This window comes from Humulus lupulus, chromosome 6 (genome assembly GCF_963169125.1).
Source record: "Humulus lupulus chromosome 6, drHumLupu1.1, whole genome shotgun sequence".
NCBI classification, from domain to species: domain Eukaryota; kingdom Viridiplantae; phylum Streptophyta; class Magnoliopsida; order Rosales; family Cannabaceae; genus Humulus; species Humulus lupulus.
This window is the reverse complement of record NC_084798.1, coordinates 167690237-167709616: the sequence shown is the minus strand read 5'-3', so window position 1 is coordinate 167709616 and position 19380 is coordinate 167690237. Positions and strand designations below refer to the sequence as shown.

The 19380-nt window shown below is 39.4% G+C and overlaps 1 non-coding gene across 1 annotated transcript; it reads right to left on the bottom strand.

Moving 5' to 3' along the window:
- Positions 1 to 786: 786 nt before the first annotated feature.
- Positions 787 to 893, bottom strand: LOC133787257 (small nucleolar RNA R71). Its single transcript, XR_009872288.1, has one exon. It is a non-coding gene; the product is annotated as a small nucleolar RNA R71 (small nucleolar RNA).
- Between the last annotated feature and the right edge of the window lie 18487 nt (positions 894 to 19380).

Genomic DNA, 19380 nt, shown 5'->3' with positions numbered 1-19380 from the left:
ACTTGATAATTAATCTTCGTGGGAACGATATCAGTCTTACCAAAATAAACTAAAAAAGCGATTACGTATACTTGCGTAGCTTTAAATTTTCGCAACAAGTTTTTGGCGCCGTTGCCGGGGACTGATAAATTTATCGATATCAAATAGCTAGTTTTGTTTCTAATTTGGTTGGTTCTCTTGAAATAATTTCTAACTTGTTTGGGTGCAGTTGTTCTCCATCTCAGGTACTTTCTTTATATGCACAGTAGAAGGGGAGCTAACAGTCCAGTTCCAATTAATCTTGAGATCGAGAAAGAGTGCAAGCGAAACCAAAGAAACAAGAGGGCTGAAAGTTCCACTGTTGTTACAGCTGATATTAATAACAACCGTGTGGAAAACATGAATGGGGGAGCACCACAAGATCAATATCCTGCTGGTCAAAGACCTCTACGGGAATATGTACTCCCTACTGTCGCAGGGGTACACTCATGCATCCGTCCACCAGCAGTAGAGGCAAACAATTTTGAGATCAAGCCTGCTATCTTGTAGATGGTCCAAACTGCAGTTCAATTTGGTGGCCTCCCCACTGAAGATCCCAATATGCACATAGCCAATTTCCTGGAGTTGTGTGCCACCTTCAAGATGAATGGGGTGAGTGATGATGCCACTAGATTGCGCTTGTTCCCATTCTCACTACGGGAGCGAGTGAAAAGTTGGCTGAATTCACTTGAGGCCAATACTATCACCACTTGGGATGCTCTAGCTCAGAAGTTCTTATTGAAGTTCTTTCCACCTACCAAGGCTGCTAAACTGAGAGGGGAGATCAATAACTTCTCTCAACATGAGGGAGAATCTTTGTATGATGCTTGGGAGAGGTTCAAGGACTTGATCAGAAAATGTGCTCACCATGGTATTGAGAAGTGGATGTTGGTCCACAACTTCTACAATGGTTTGTGCGGTACCACTCGCACAATCATTGATGTAGCAGCGGGAGGAGCATTTATAAGCAAAAGTGCTAATGAAGCTAATGAACTCTTAGAGGAAATGGCCACTAATAATTACCAATGGCCAAGTGAACGGTCGGGCAGTAATAAAAAGGTTGCAGGGGTTCATGAACTAGATGCAATCACAGCCATAATTGCTCAAGTTGCGTCTCTAACTAAGCAGTTGCAACAAAATACCATGCCTGCCCAGGTTGTGCAAGCCCAAGTAATGTGTGAATTATGTGGGGGGCCTCATCCTTTTGACCAGTGTCAAGCTGCTTTAGATCCCAACAATGTCCCATTAGATTAAGCTCAAGTCCACACAGTGGGTAATTTTCAGAGGCCCTACAACAACCCCTATTCCAACTCATTTAATCCGGGGTGGAGAAACCATCCTAACTTTTCCTAGAGAAATAATCAAGGCCAAAAACCATTTCAACCACAGTATCAGAGACCTATGACTCAAGCTCCACCACAAGCATCAACCTTTCAACAACCTAGGCCACCAGCTCCTACAGAACAGCCTAGTGAATTGCAGGCTGCTCTATTGACTCTCACCAAGACTCAAACTCAGTTTATGACTGAGACTAGATTCTCCATCAGAAATTTGGAGATGCAAGTGGGGCAGCTAGACAATATTTTAAATACTAGGCCTCAAGGGAATTTACCTAGCAATACCGTGGTAAATCCTAAGGAGCAGTGTCAAGCTATCACCTTGAGGAGCGGGAAAGAAATTGAGGGTCCTTCTCTAAAGGGGACTCAAGAAAAGAAGGCAGAAGAAGAGAAGAGTTGTGAAAAAGTTGAGCCCCAAGTGGAGGAAAATATTACTGAAGGCCTTGCAACCAAAGAGAAGATTCAACCGGTAGTTGTTGATTCTAATGTCAAAATCACGTATCCACAACGACTCCGGAAGACTTCTCTTGACAAACAATTCTCCAAGTTTCTTGAGGTGTTTAAAAAGCTTCATATTAACATCCCATTTGCTGAGGCTTTGGAGCAAATGCCAAGTTATGTGAAATTCATGAAAGAGATTTTATCGAAGAAACGGAAGTTGGAAGACTTTGAGATAGTAGCACTTACTGAAGAGTGTAGTGTAATTCTCCAAAGGAAGCTACCACAAAAGCTTCAAGAACCGGGTAGTTTTACTATCCCTTGTACTATAGGAAAATTTGAATGCAAACATGCTCTTTGTGATCTTGGAGCAAGTATCAATATCATGCCTCTATCTATCTTTTGGAAGCTTGATCTTGGTGAGGCAAAGCCTACTACTATTACTCTTCAGCTCGCAGATCGATCAATCAAGCACCCAAGGGGAGTTATTGAAGATGTGCTAGTCAAGGTAGACAAGTTTATTTTTCCAGCGGATTTCATTGTTCTTGACATGGAGGAGGATACAACAGTTCCCATTATTCTTGGGAGACCATTCTTGGCTACAGGGAAAGCCCTCATTGATGTGCAAAAGGGTGAGTTGAGGTTGAGATTTCAAGGGGAAGAAGTGGTCTTTAATGTATTTAAGGCTATGTCTTATCCAAGAGCAAGTGATAGTTGCTTTAATGTTGATGTGATTGATGAGGTGGTTTTGAAAAAGAGGATTACTAATGATCCTCTTGAGTTGGCTTTGGCTTTGGGTGATGATAATGAAGAGGAGGATTGGGAGACTCATGAGTATGTGAAATGTATCAATTCTTATGGTCCATATTACAAGAAGAAATTTGAAGAATTGGGGCAAGGGCCTGAACGCCCCATACCATCTATTGAGAAGCCTCCAGTCCTTGAGTTGAAGTCTTTACCGGAGCATCTTTGCTATGTTTACTTGGGGGAGAAAGAAACGCTACATGTAATTATCTCTTCATCGTTGTCTAAAGGTGAAGAGGAAACACTTTTGAGGGTTTTGAGGGCTCATAAACATGCTATTAGGTGGACTTTGGCTGATATTCAAGGAATTAGCCCTTCAACGGTTATGCACAAAATTCTTATGGAAAAAGATAGCAAACCCTCTATTGAAGCTCAACGAAGGCTAAATCCCTCTATGAAGGATGTTTTTCGGAAGCAAGTACTTAATTGGTTGGATGCTGGGGTGGTCTATCCTATTTCTGACAATGCTTGGGTGAGCCCTGTTCAAGTGGTGCCTAAAAAGGGAGGAATGACTATGGTAAAAAATGAGAACAATGAACTCATCCCTACTCGTACTGTAACGGGATGGAGGATTTGTATTGACTACCGTAAGCTGAATAAGGCAACGAGGAAGGACCATTTCCCGCTGCCATTCGTGGATCAGATGCTTGATAGGCTTGCAGGCCACATTTATTATTGTTTCCTAGATGGGTATTCAGGTTACCACCAAATCTCCATCGCTCCGGAGGATAAAGAGAAGACAACATTCACCTGCCCATATGGTACTTTTGCTTTCCGAAGGATGCCTTTCGGTCTTTGTAATGCACCAGCCACTTTTCAAAGGTGCATGATGGCTATTTTCTCTGATATGGTAGAGAAAAGTATTGAAATTTTTATGGATGACTTCTCGGTGTTCGGGTCTGATTTTGATGAATGCTTGAATCACTTAGAAGTGGTTCTTATACGTTGTGAAGAATCAAATTTGGTACTTAATTGGGAGAAGTGCCACTTTATGGGGAGAGAAGGGATTGTCTTGGGACACAAAATTTCTAGTGAGGGCATTGAAGTAGATCGTGCAATATAGAGAATTTTCCACCTCCAATTTTAGTTCAAGGAGTGAGGAGTTTCTTGGGCCATGCGGGGTTTTATCGAAGATTTATCAAAGATTTCTCTAAGGTCTCAAAGCCGTTGTCCACCTTGCTAATGAATGGGGCCACTTTTGATTTTAATGAAGAGTGTTTGACTGCTTTCATGACTCTCAAGGAGAAGTTAATATCAGCGCCTATAGTGTGTGCACCTAATTGGGACCTTCCATTCGAGCTTATGTGCGACGCTAATGGTTATGCGGTTTGAGCGGTTCTTGGGCAGCAAGTGGACAAGGTATTTCGAACCATATACTATGCTAGTCGAACTTTAAATGATGCTCAACTAAATTATGCAACAACAGAAAAAGAACTTCTAGCCATAGTCTATGCTTTCGATAAGTTTCGTCCGTATTTAATTGGCAATAAGGTGATTGTGTACATGGACCACTCCGCTATTAAATATCTCATTACAAAGAAGGATGCTAAACCCCGTCTTATTCGGTGGGTCTTATTACTCCAAGAATTCGATATGGAAATACGAGATAAAAAGGGTACCGAGAATCTTGTGGCTAATCATTTGTCTAAGCTGGAAGTTGAGGAAGATCCAATTACCAAGAAAGTTCAAATCAATGATTATTTTCCCGATGAGCAATTGTTCGGGGTGAGTGACAAAGCCAAAGCACCATGGTATGCAAATTATGTCAATTTCCTAGTGGCGAAGGTTGTGCCTCCTGATATGTCTAGAGCACAGTTGAAGAAATTCTACTTCGAGATCAAACATTATTATTGGGAGAAGCCCATCCTCTATAAACATTGTGCTGACCAAATAATTCGTCGTTGTGTACCGGAAGATGAAATGATCTATATTCTCAACCACTGTCACACTCTCCATTGTGGGGGTCTTTTTGGTGCTACCAGGACAGCAGCAAAGGTATTGCAATGTGGTTTCTGTTGGCCTACATTATTTAAAGATGCAAATACTTTTGTTAAGTCTTGTGATAGAGTTCAATGCACGAGTAACATATCACGAAGAGATGAGATGCCGCTGAATGTTATTCTAGAAGTTGAGTTGTTCGACGTGTGGGGGATTGATTTCATGGGACCCTTTCCATCATCTTACAATAACAAGTATATATTGCTCGATGTGGACTATGTGTCTAAATGGGTGGAAGCAGCGGCAACTCCTCCGAATGATGGTAAAGTGGTTCTAAATTTTTTGCATAAGAATATTTTTACTCGGTTTGGAACTTCCCGAGCTATCTTAAGCGATGAAGGGAGTCATTTTTGTAATAAATGGTTTGATGCTTTGCTTGCTCAGTATGGAGTATGACATAGAACCGCTTTTCCTTTTCATCCATAGTCCAATGGGCAAGCAGAAATTTCTAATCGGGAGGTCAAGAGCATTCTTGAAAAGACTGTTAATAGCTCAAGAAAGGATTGGTCTAAAAAGCTTGATGACGCTTTATGGGCTTATAGAACGGCATTTAAGACCCCCATTGGCATGTCTCCTTATCGGTTGGTTTTTGGTAAGGCTTGCCATTTTTTGGTGGAATTAGAACATCGAGCATATTGGGCAATGAGAAGGTTGAATATGGATTGGAATGCAACTAGGAAGAATAGGCTAATGCAATTGAATGAACTTGATGAGTTTAGGAATGAAGCCTATGAGAATGCTAAAATTTACAAGGAACGTACCAAGAGATGGCATGACAAGAACTTGCTCGTAAAGAATTTCAACCCGGTCAGCAGGTATTATTGTTCAATTCAAGGTTGAAACTTTTTCCAGGGAAGTTGAAATCGAGATGGTCGGGATCGTACACAGTAGTAACGGTGTTTCCTTATGGTTCGTTGGAGTTGAAAAATGGAAATGATGAAACATTCAAGGTGAATGGTCAATGAGTGAAGCCATACTTGGGTGGTCCCATTGATCAAGTCAAGTCCATTATTATGTTGAAGCCTCTTTGATGAAGAGTTCATCGTCCGGCTAAATGACGTTAACGAAAATGCCATTGGGAGGCATCCCAAATTCATTCAAGTTCTTTCAGTTTTTAAGCTATTTTAGTTAAGACAATTTTTTTTTATTATTAGTTTTTGGTTTATTTTATTTTATTTTATTTTTTTATTTTTCTTAATTTTCTTGTAAATATTGTGGATTTTGTCATCGTGAAATACGTGAAAAAGAATAAAAATTGATGAGGTTGTGGTTTGTAGAGCAATCCTGCGACCATAGGAACCACTTTCTGCGGCCGCAGGTCCAGAGGTCCACGCCAAATGGGGAGATTCCTGTGACCGCAGGAACCACTTTCTGCTGCCGCAGGATCACGGTTTTCTTCTTTAAAAAAAAATAATAATAATAAATAAATAAAATCATTATTTTTGAAAAATTCTTCTTTTCAGCCTCTCTCTTTCTTCTCCCTCTCATTTTTCACTTTCCTCTTTTCCCATCCCCTCCTTTCATTTTCTCTCATTCTTCTTCTCTCTTTAATTTTCTTTTCAAGAGACCATATCAATCAAGGGTATTGTAAGTATATTTCTCCTTTATTCATTCTCATCTTTCTCTCCATCATCATCTACCATTGTAAGTCTCCTTCATCTTTTTCCTCTTCCATTCTACATAGTGTTCTTGAGAAATTTTTCATGATGAACTAGTGAATCCAAAATTTGTGTGTGGAGTTTGATAAATAGTTGTTATTTCTTGATTCTTAAGCTACCATTGACCCAATTGTATTGAATGTTGATGGATGTGCATTTGTGTTGAGTTTGCTTGATTTTGAAATTGGGAAATTTGGACCTAATTTTGGGTCCTAATTTTTTTAGATGATTTTGTTCAATTGAAGTGACATTGGTGAAATTGAGAATTATAGATGCTTATTTTTATGTTCAATTGCATTGGGTCATCAATTTATTTTGAGAATTTTGCCAATTTCCTATTCTAAGGTGTAAATTTGGGGATTTTGCAATTTAAAGGAATTGATCATTGTTCTTGTGCTTGTTTTGATTGTGGAAAATTATAAATTGAACATTGTTTATAACTTTTGCAATTGGTGCTCTTAAGTAAATTGTTGGTGGTGTGTACATTCTTTTGAGTAGATTTGGTAATTGTGTCATAAGGTCCGCAAGTAGAAAAAGAACTAAAACTGGAAAAACGAAAAAACAACAACCACCACCTCCACCCATAGAGAATGAGGATGACCTAAATTTTGAGGATGTGCCTAGGTTTTTCAACCCAATGGCCAATTCTAGGTACATTCAAGATAAGGAGCGTAGCCATATTAGGGAGAGAGGGTTTGCTACCAAATGGAAAGATGAGTTTATTGTCCCTAAAGAGTATAAGTCAGTGATTAGAGTCCATAAATGGGAGGTATTCTGTTCTCCTCCAATTGCTGCTATCATCCCCGTAGTTTGAGAATTTTATGCTAATGCTTTTCACCATGACTATACATGGGAAGCAACTGTTAGGGGCAAAACTGTGAAATTTCACAGAAGTGATATCAACAAATTTTTCAAATTGCCTACCTTAGAAACTGATGAGTATAGGGAATTACAGGACCAACTATGTGAGGAGAGTACTTGGGACACTATCTTGCAAGCTTTAACCCCGCCTGGCATTGAATGGACCCTCAATGGCACTCACCAAGTTGGGTTTCCCTTCAATTTGTTGATAAGGGAGAAAAGAGTGTGGTTGTATTTTATTTGTTCAAATTTGACACCCACCGAAGCTTTTACCATTGTTACCCCTAGTAAGGGGGTCTTGCTCTATGCTGTCCTACAACGGAAATCTATAGATGTAGGCAGTATTATTGCTTCCAATTTGAATGAGTGTTGTGTCACTGGTTCTGTGGGGCTGTATTTTCCTAGCCTTATCACCAATTTATGTCTGCAAGCAGGGGTCCCCGTTAATGAACTAGAGGAGAAATTGCCCATTCTAGTTTATGAATTGGTCAAGATTAACAATGTGAAAACTTTTTGAGTTTTTCCTACTACAGGTACCTCAAGACAGTCTGCTCGTCCAACGCCAAGAACTCAGAACGTCAACCAAAGGCTGGACACTTTGGTGTCACAGTTCCAGCAGCAGCACTTGTGGAGTGTCAATGTGGCGCAGAATCAATATGCCTACAACCAAGCCGTCGCTACTCATTTTGGCATTGACACTAGTGGATTTCCACCATATCCACAACCACCCAACTTTGGGTATCCTCCACCTAAGGGGGATGACGAGGCCGATCCTTCATCATGAGTCGAGTCAGATAAGGTTCTTTTCCTTAGCTTTTATTTAAACATTAGGGACAATGTTTTTGTTAAGTTTGGGGAAGGTGGTTTTATTTTAGTTATTTGTATCAGGTTAGTTGAGTCAAGTTTCTGTTTAGTTTGGTGTTTTGTTAAATTGTGTTTGGTTTTGTGTGTTAATTGTGTTTCGTGTTAGGGTATCTAGAGAGTCTGTCGAATCAAGATAACAATGATTAGCCGATGAGAATACATGAATGACTTGTAATATAATTCGAGAAAAATATATTTGATTGTAAAAAAAAAAACAATTTTTGTGCTTTGTTTGACCACTTCTTTGGGACTGAATATTTGATCATGATTGGTAAATTCTTGCATTTAAATTTATTTACACTTGCTGAATTTTGAATGTGGAAAGACTGTATGAACAATTCTAGAACTTGTTTGCTTACTATTTGAGGTGAAATTATAGACAATGCTTGCTTAGGAAAATGATTTAGGTGATTTTTTGGAACGTTTGAACCTTTCAAGCCAACCTTTATTAATTTATCCCTAGTTACCCTTTTTGAGCCTAAAAGAATAACGTTTTATTGTTAAACACTTATTTTGAGCCTAATTGAACATTTTATTATTTTCCATTCCCTTTATTTATACCATATGCATATAAATATATAAATGGGGATTGATTTGTAATGGATGTTATTTTGTGATGTGGTTTTGACAATAGAAAAATAAAAGGAAAAGATTGAGAGAAAAATTTGGAAAAAAAATATTGAGATTGAAAATAAACTACACTTCTTATGTTTGTTCACATCAAAAAACATAAGTTTAGGGAAGTGTAGTTAAAAAAAAAGAGAGAAAAAAAAAGATATATCTAAAATGAATTTTTCTCAATCTTGGAAAATAAAGGGAAATTTGGGGTTGTTTGGATTACAATGTGGATATCAGGTTTGGTTTGCTTGGATTATATGCTTATGGTATATTTGAGCCAAAATGACTATTTTATCTACCGTTACCTAAGCCTCTCAATACAAGCTTTAAAAGACCTTTTGATTCTTGAACATGCATTGATTTATATTAGTGGAGAATAATAAGTTAGTAAGCATATGGAAATTTGGGATTTGATGGATTGATGGTGAGAATTCAGCATGTGTAAATTATTTTAAATGTGTGTTATTTACTGTTCGTGATTGAGTAGACAAAAAATGATCAATGGGTTAGGGTGAATTGAAGAAGTGGTTGGATTAAAAATTTGGATTACTTGTCAGTATTTTTTTCTTTTTCAAAAATTATATATGCTTGGCATTCATTAATTTTGAGGCTTAAAAATTGTGGTTATCTTGATTCATTTGTTTAGTGTCTGTATTTATTTGTTTAGTTTATCTTGAATCTTGTTTTCTTTGCTCAAGGGCGAGCAAATGTTAAGTTTGGAAAAGTTTGATAAACGAGTTTTAGACTTGTTTATCTATGTGTTTTTCAGGTAAAGTATTAGGTGTTTGTTTTGTTTAGTTCTATTTTACGCTTGTTTTTGTATGTTTTCAGGTGTCGAAGGGCTGAGGTGACTTAGGTGTGGAAACATGGTGGGAAAATCGACAAAATGACAAAAATTGGTGGAAAATGGTGTTTCGAAGCACTTTCTGCGACCGCAGGAAGGATGTCTTGCGGCCACAATTCCAGAAGAGTTTTGGCATTTCTAGGGCATTCCTGCGACCACAAGAATGACATCCTGCGACCACAGGATATGTCTACAAATGAGAAAAACGCAGATTTTTAATTAAGGGTGTTTTGGTCATTTCATGTTTAAAAAAATGCTAATTAGGTTTAAATCACGATTAAGGAGAGAAAATGAGGCACTTTTACAGATCTGGACTGGGAGAAGAGTCTTAAGAGTGCTTTGGATGAAGATTGGATCTATCATTTAGAGTTTTTTTCTTCTCTTTTTACTTTTAGTTTATGTTAATTTCATGTTTATGGATTTCTTAGTGATGAACATGAACTAAATTCTATTTAGGGTTTTTAATTGAATCTCTTGAAGCTTTATTATGAATTAATGCAAGTTTTCTATTTCTTCTTCATCTAAGATCTATTCAATTTGTGTTTATTATGTATGTGATTGATTACGCACCATTTACATGCTATTTATGAATTTGAATCAAAATCTGAGAAGTGAGATTTGGATATGCTAAAATTAAATAGACATAGATTTCAATTTAGAACGAGAGTATCAAATTGATCTATGTGATTTAGGGCTGAGTTCACTGCTTCCTATTGTTTAAATTTCTCATAGAAATATAGAGAATTTGCATTAGGTCAAGTTTTATATTTCTTAACCTGAATATTTAACACTTTTGCATGTCTTTCATCTTAATGAGAAGAATTATCTTTGTGATTGCATTAATGAATAATAAAGTGGATAGTAGAGGAGATTAGAATCCCTAATTTCTTATATATATTTGAGTCAAGTTTGCTTCAAGATTATTGTTCTTTGTTGTTTTTCATCTAATTCTGTTATTTATTATTTTTAGTTTTAAAAATTCCAATTTTTTATTACCAAATAGAAAATAAAATAGGCTATTGGTACTTGATAATTAGTCTCTGTGGGAACGATATCGGTCTTACCGAAATAAACTACAAAAGCGATTACGTATACTTGTGTAGCTTTAAATTTTCATAACAATTAAACAAATTTATTTGAAATTCAAAATTCAAATCCCAGGGATAAAAATCCCTGAGTTAGGCGCCACACGTTGTGTTGTACAGTGTCTGTCGCCCAACCTTATTAGGGTTTCTCTAATTTTCTCATTTGTTTGTTTAATCAACTTTTAAGACAATATATTTATCCCAACATAAATATCAGTTAATTCAAAATTAATTTTATCTTAAAATATCAATTTTAAATTAAATAAATAAATATCATATTCTATATAAGATATTTATTATTTTCTCTCTTTATATTAATCCAAAAAGAATAATATTAATTTTAACATATAGTTTTTCAAAATAAAAACTATATAGTTAAATAATTAATTAATTACCCATAATTATCACATAATTATTTTCTTGCCCTGTAAAATTAAGTCCTTTGCAATTCAGTCCTTCTCTCTACAAATCTTTCTTTTGACATCCTTACCCTTGACTGTGTAGGACAGAGGTGATCTAGGGACCATGGACCTATAATACGAAGCTCCAATAAATCAGATTATTAATCAAACTCTTTAATCTAATAATCTTATTTATTAATTCCATGATTACTCCACTTTAAATATGGAATTGCACTCTAAGTATTTATAGAATTATATTTACAGACTTTTCTCTTGTAGTTCATTGATATAATCAATATATGTAGTTCTTTCCTCCATTATTGGTTCATTAATTAGAGCTGGTCAAAATTAGTGTTTTACCCTTCTAATTAGCTCTTGATCCTTAAGTACCATTAATTCACTAACGAATAATTAATCTATAATTTAATTATAGATTTGAGCTCAATAACTATTCAGTTCCAGAATTAACCATCAAGGGAACCAATATTTGATCCGTTAGGAAAGCATGGATTCCAATATTGTAATTCATGTTCCCAGCCATCCATGATATTGAATCTCCAAAACAAAAGTCATTAGCCTCATTATTCTAAGAGACCTTAACAAGTGAATCAAGAGATCCAATAAACACAAACATGCGTTCATGAATACTCAAGATTTAGACTGATCTACAAATGATCATCTATTATGAAAAGGATTAAATCTTTATGTCAAATGGCAAGTTTATAAAGATAATTAATTCTCATTGATCCTTTCATATATAATCTCTATTATATACAACACATTTACTTAGATGTCTATCTACATCAGTAATCCGAATCTAGATTACTCGCATCTCGTATGCTTAGAAAACTGTACTAGTAACCATTCATTAAAGATTTCATACTTTGATATGTTACTAACTATTTTATTCATTATATATGTTCTTAATTCTCTCGTACTAATACAAGATCAAATTCTTATGAATGAATATGAAATTTTCTTGATATTACTATATAATTAATTCAAACAATAATTATAACATTCAAATATAATAAAATTGTACTTTTATTTAAAACCAATAAAATTTCTTTACATGCTTTTAGGGCATTAATCGTAACACCTCATTCGAGGTTTCCCTGGGGCTGGTGAGGCACGAAAAGAATCCCTCCTCCGGGCTTGACACGGTCAGTCGCAGCGCTGGGGTGGAAGGCCCTGGGCTTCGCAACTGCTGGGGCCTGGCAGTTTCCTCGGACCATGGGAGCCTCTTCGGGGTCATATACCCTTCTCGGGACATCGAAGGACTCAGAAGCCCTACATGTTCTCTTCCGCTTCTGAGGAGCCTTAGCCTTGTCCTCCCTGCGGGCTAGAGGCACGGGTGGTACTCCATCTGGGTGCACATGAGGCATGCCAGCTGGCTGTTCTTACACCGCGTCAATGGGGTGCGTAGAGGGAACGCCCGCTAGAAGCACAGGTGGCACTCCAGCTGGGTGGGCAGGTATCACACCAGTTGGCTACCTAGGTCGTACTTTTCCCTGAGGATCCACTTGCAGCCCTTGAGCTGCCAAAGTGGCCTTCATGGCGTTAACCACCTACTGTAAAGCAGCAATGTTACCCTTCTGATCATCCATCTCCCGTTGTTGGGAGTCATCTGGGCTTCTAAGGGCCACCACTTTTGATGGCTCCTTCATGTGATACGACTAGGAGTACTCACTTTCGTAGTACTCGGCCTCGTCTTCACCATCGTAGTCATCGTTATCAGCCACCTCGGGATCAACTGGTGAAGGTGGTCGGCTAGGTTCTCCTCCCACTGCGGTGGTGGGGGGAACTTCTTCAAGGAGGTTTCTATTAGATAATAAATAAATGAAAGTGGTTAAGACACATGCCCTGAAAAAGCATATGCCACACGCCAATCACAGTGGCGTGTAACTGTATATTAACTCAGTCTTGGATATTATTTTATAATTTAAATTTTAAAATTTGAATTTATTATTCTTTTAAAAAACTATCTGATAGAAAAGAGTTTCTAGAGTCTTCTTATAAGTTTAACGTTTTTAGAGAGAGAAAGAGATATCGTATTATTTTCTCTATCCCTGAAAAATTATCTCAAACTTGAAAAATTCAAAGATCATGTGTAACGACCTAAAATCACTAATGAGGCTTAAGGGCCTTGATTAGAATGCCGGGAGCGCATAATTGGTATATGAATGTTTAAATGGTTAAATGCACGATTATGTGGCATGCATGATTAATATGATTATATGAATATGTTATATGCATGTTTATGAGTATTAGATATGCATGTGGGCCCTTTATAGCTTATAAGGGCATATTTGTAATTTTGGCCCATTAAGAGCATAAACGTGATTAAATGTGATAAATTGTTGAGACCACATTATTATGAGGATAGATTTGCAGTATATGGCTCGAGACGGTCCTAGTGAGCGAATTAGCGAAATAATCACTGTGGGGTTTAATGCTCGGCTTGGTGGGAGCCTAGGGGTATTTTTGGGAATTTAGAGAATAATTTGGGATTTAATAGATTTTGAATAAGTTTGTGGTAATTGATAGGACATGATAGGATTAATTGATAAATATTATGAACACTTGAGGAATTAGCAGGAACTGGGAGCAGAATGACCATTTTACCCCTTAGTACCCTTAGTGAACTAATAAGCTTAGAGAGGCAATGAGGTCTTTTGTTAAAGTAAGGGATATACTCAGAAGGTTTAGGAAAATAACTCAAAAGGTTTTGGAAGCTCTCAGTTATTCCTTTTTCTCTCCCTCGCGATTTCTCACTCTCTCTCTCTATATATATACTTGGAAGCTAAGGAAAAAGGACAGAAGAACTTAGGCTCTAAGCTGGGAATCTTGGAAGAACAATTGAAGGGAAAAGGCTGAGCTGAAGCTTGGAAATCAGGGGGATCCAGCTGGGAAACTTGGGGGTTTAAGCTCAAGGGTAGAAGGCTGGAAACTGTGAGGATTCAATCATAATTGAGGTAAGTTATTTATCACTGATTATGTTAAGAAATTCTGGTTATTTGGGTGGAATTAGACTGGGTTTCTAGGTAATAAGTTGTTGTTGAATTGGAGTGTTAGCTTTAGTATTATTGTTGTGGTTTTGTGTTTAAATTGGGTGATTAAAAGCCCTGAATTCGTAGCTGAGTTTAGTCTGGGTTGGGAGGTTAGTGTAGTTTGAAATTCTAGGAATCTGGCTGGGAAGAGTGGAGAGGAAACCCAAAAATTATGGGTGCAAGGGGGCGCACCGCGACCTAGCTCAGGGGTGTCGCGATTCGCGTGCCCAGAACGCCCTGGGTGGCTCTCTGTCTTGAGGGTGAGTCGCGACCTTAGGGGGCAAGTCGTGGACCGCCTCCCCCAGAGACTTGAGGATTTAGCCTCTGACTTGGGGGCGCGCCGCGACCCTTAGGGTCAAGTCGTGGCCTGCGTGCGATTTTTTGCCTTAGGATAATTTCAAGAATTGGTGAGGCTCGAAGGGCTCAAACCTATGCGCTCAGGACAATTTTCTACTACACGGTTTAATAGAAATTAAGGTCTCGGGGGCTAGTTTTTGTCTCCTAAGTATTTATTTGGATTAGAAGTTGATGATTACCCATTGGCCACTGTGACTAGGTTTATCACCAAGGCTCAGGACTGAGGATCGTGCTCGGGACCCTTCGGTATGCTCCGCTCAGAATTCAAGGTAAGAAGACTACACCCTTGTGTGGTTGTGAACGGGACTGAGATTCCCAATTATTGATTGCCTGTACTATGTGTTGGTAAGATTAATGTGATATACATGATGACCGGCCTAAGGGAGTTAGGGCTGACGGTAAGCGTACTGAGCGCAGCCCGGCCTAAGTGAGTCGGGGCCAGCTAGATCAACAGGGGCTCGGCCTAAGTGTGTCAACCCTAATTATTTGAGAACTTGAGATTATGTGTTATCATTGATTAATTTAATATTCGTACTCTGTTCTATGTTTAAATGAGATAAGCTTGATTGAATATTCTAATTGTTACATGTGTTTGCTATTCTTGGTTTTCTTTCTGGGCCTTGGCCCACGGGTGCTACGTGGTGCAAGTAAAGGCAAAGGAAAACTGGACCAACCATGAGTTGGAGAGCTCTAGGGGCGGAGTGTACATAGTCAGCTGCTCGACCACCACGACCGAGGAAAAGTACAGGGACAGAAACCTGAAACTTTTATTTTGCCATTAGAGTGGCTACTGGTTGTATATAACTTTCAAAAATTGTAAATTTGTCTCTTAAACCCTGTTTTTGGGATTCCATTTACCAAACATCCATTTAAATGAAAATTAACCGTTTACGATCCAAATCTTTTAACCCTAACCAGATTATTGACTTTAGGATCACATTTTTGTCCAAATGACTTGATTAGCAAGTCCTGCACTATTTCAAATACACAGTGTAACGGTCTTGGTTATCCAGGGTATTACAACTTGGTATCAAAGCCGTCTAGGTTTAAGGGTTCCTGAAGACTGGTTGGACATGTACACTCGCCGCTAAAGACAAGCTCGACTCTGGGTTTGGTAATTGTATATATGTGATCATATGCTTAAATGCCTGAATGGAATATAAATGTTTTAATTTGTGTGATTAATAGGGAGCATGAGATACTGATAGGGCCTGGCCCTTGACTATTGTATGATGATTATGAGGCGTGCTTATTAGCATTGTTGTTGTATGTGTTTGAATATTTGAATGATTGTTTGAATCTTGATTTCTTTTGGTTGGTTAAGTTTCAATGATGGACCATGGAAAGACTGTTAACTTGTCATCATTGCCTGATCGCTGAGTCGTTGATTGCAGATAAACTTGTATATTTATGCGTCCAAGGTGATCTATACGACTAGCCGACATAGGGTCTGGGGCTAGAGATGATGACTAGGGCCAGAACCCTCTGCCAGTCCCTGAGAACTGGTAGCAGATACTTGCAGATATGCAAGCCCGGTTATAGAGTCAAGAAGAGTAGATCTGCCTCTTGAGACAGCATATTCCATCAGGGAGTGCTGCATCTATTGTTAGCAGGGCAGTGCCTCCATCCACAGGGTTCAGTAGGGGCAGAGGCCCCAATGATCTGAAGAGGAAGACCCTTGACACTTTGACCACTGCTGGTCCTGATAGGAAAGGTCGGGGTGCTCAGGGTAGCCGCCAGGGAGGCGGTAAGACATGGAGGAGTTACCCTAAATGCACGAGGTACAGGAAGTACCATCTGGGTGAATGTCGGGCAAAGGCTTGCTATCTGTGCGGGGTGGTGGGACACCTCAAGAAAGACTGCCCAACAGCAAAGAAAAAGGAATCAGGGAAGGTGGACAGCTTGACTCCAGCTCGAGCGTTCACCTTGACGCAGGCGAAGGCCAAGGCTAGTCCCTCGGTAGTGACAGGTCGGCTGTATTGATTGACTCTAGTGATACACATTCATTTGTATCTAGTAAGGTGATTGATAGATTGTGTAGACCTAGTGAGTGTTATACAGCGGGGTTTGGACTATACTGCCTACAAGGGAACTGGTAGTTTCTAGGATGTGGATTAGAGCACTGCCAGTGATGGTAGATAGTAGGGAATTATCAGCATACTTGATCGAGTTGAGAATGAATGATTTTGATATGATTCTAGGGATGGATTGGATGGTCAGATATGGGGCTACCATTGATTGTAGGAAGAAGATGGTGACTTTTGAGCCTGAGGGAGAGGATCCCTTTTGTTATACCCAAAAATTGGAGAATGCATCCTAGGAGGTTAAGGAGAATGCATTCTAGGAGAGCTAAGGGGAGTGGTCCTAGGAGACCTCAAGGAGGATGTGGTCCTAGGAGACCCCAAGGAGAAAGTGGTCTTAGGAGACCCCAAGGAGGATGCGGTCCTAAGAGACCCCAAGGGTGTGTAGGAGGCAAGCCTCCCAAGGCTTCCTAAGTGTTGGCTCGAACGTGTCCAAGGTAAGTAGCTAAGGAGGAGGAGTCTCATGCAAGAGGAAGGAGACTTGGATTTTGATAAGGAGAGCCTATACAATGTTCGATCGGACATGTTTGGGAGATGCTAAAGGAGAATGCCTTGATCTTGTCCAAGGTGAGATGTTATGGAGGAGGTTGCCTCAATGTTGTCCAAGGTGAGGTGCTAAGGAGGTTGCCTCAATGTTGTCCAAGGTGAGGTGCTAAGGAGGTTGCCTCAATGTTGTCCAAGGTGAGGTGCCAAGGAGGTTGCCTCGGACCACCTTGGTCCGAGGAGAAGCCAAGGAGATTGGTTCAAGGAGGAACATGGCATGCTAGAGGAGAGTGTCATGTTAGAGGAGAGAAGTGCGTGTCCTACCACCATGCACGTTCAACCCACCAAAAACATGTCCTACCACCATGCATATCCTACCACCATGCATGTTCAACCAGCACTTGCATGGGTAGTGAGTAGGAGGTGGACCAACTAGCTAGAGGAGACTAAGTCAGACACAACTTCAACAACATACGCGGGAATCTCTCATTCTTCCCACAAATGAGAAGTTTGTTACATTTCGAATTTTGAATGTTTATTTGTAATATAAATGTAATAAATATAATAAAATATCCCGATCATAAGGGGATATCAGTTGAGGATCCCAGGCCTATAAATAGAGAGCTTATGGGATGAGAGAGGGGTTTTTTCTTCTGCTTCTTCTTCCTAGAGAGAGAAAATTGGGTCTGTCTATTCTAGAGAGAGAAAGTGCTGAAATTAGAGAGAATTCTTGTATTTTCACAATCTGTACTGAAGAAACTCAGTTGGCTCAGTCCATCTGATCTTGAGTATAGATTTATAAATCACAACTCTAAGTGGATTAGGCTATTACCGACAATCGGGGCTGAACCATTATAAAAATCTCCTGTGTTATTTACTTTTCTTGTTTAAATTGTCTGTGTCGTTTTTATTTCTCTTGAAGGCTTGTCATAATTGACGTTCTCACGTCATTGGCTAAAAACGCAGTCAACACCTTTGTTTTTGTGGGTGTTGTGCATGGACTTCGCATACCCATGATATCAGTAATAAGGGCTAGGGACTTGTTGCAAGAAGGTTGTATAGGTTTTCTAACTAGTGTGGTGGATACTACAAGGGTTATGCCAGCAGGGCCGGGAGAGACCACATTGGTATGCAAGTTCTTAGATGTGTTCCCTGAGGATTTTTCGGGACTGTCGCCACATAGGGAGATTCAGTTTGTCATTGAGTTAGCGTCGAGGACAGAGCCAGTGTCGAGGGCACCATATAGGTGGCTCCGGCAGAACTGAAAAAATTGAAGATACAGTTACAAGAACTTCTTGATTTGGGGTTTATCAGGCCTAGCTTCTTGCAATGGGGTGCTCCAGTTTTGTTTGTGAAGAAGAAGGACCGGACTCTGAGAATGTGTATAGACTACAGGGAACTGAACAAGTTGACCATCAAGAATAAGTACCTCTTACCAAGGATTTATGACTTGTTCGATCAACTGCAGGGAAAGACGGTATTCTCGAAGATTGATCTTCGATCTGGTTATCACCAGCTGAGGATCAAGGACGAGGATATACCAAAGATGGCCTTCCAAACAAGGTACGGGCATTATGAGTTCCTAATCATGTCGTTTAGTTTGACCAATGCCCCAGTAGCATTCATGGACTTGATGAACAGGGTGTTCAAGGACTTCCTAGATCAGTTTGTGATTGTCTTCATCGATGACATCTTGGTTTATTCCAGTTCAGAGGAAGAGCATGAGCATCATCTCCAACAGGTCTTGCAGAGATTGAGAGAGCATCGGTTGTATGCTAAGTTTAAGAAGTGTGAGTTCTGGCTACCAGAAGTGACATTACTTGAACATATTGTTGGTGAAGATGGGATTAAGGTGGATCCAACTAAGGTAGAGGCAGTGAGAGATTGGCTGAGGCCAAGGAACGCCTCAGAGGTTAGGAGCTTCCTTGGATTATCAGGTTATTACAGACGGTTTGTGGAAGGGTTCTCAAAGATTGCTGGACTGATGACAGAATTGACACGGAAGAATTTGAAGTTCATTTGGTCAGACAAGTGTGAGAATAGCTTTAAGGAATTGAAGCGACAGCTGATTACTGCTCCGGTGTTGAGTCTTCCTTCGGAGGGAGGGAAGTTTGTGGTATACTGTGATGCATCGAGGTTGGGCTTGGGATGCGTGTTGATGCAGAATGAGAAGGTTATTGCTTATGCGTCATGGCTGAAGGAGTATGAGCAGCGATATCCTACCCATGATCTGGAATTGGCAGTGGTAGTATTCGCACTGAAAGTTTAGCGACACTATCTGTATGGGGAGAAGTGCAAGATATACACCGATTATAAGAGTTTGAAGTACTTCTTCACCCAGAAGGACCTGAATATGAGGCAAAGACGTTGGCTGGAGTTGGTAAAGGACTATGATTGTGATATCCTTTACCACCCAGGGAAAGCCAACCTCGTGGCAGATGCGTTGAGCTGGAGGGGCTCGGGACAGTTATTTAGCTCCGCAC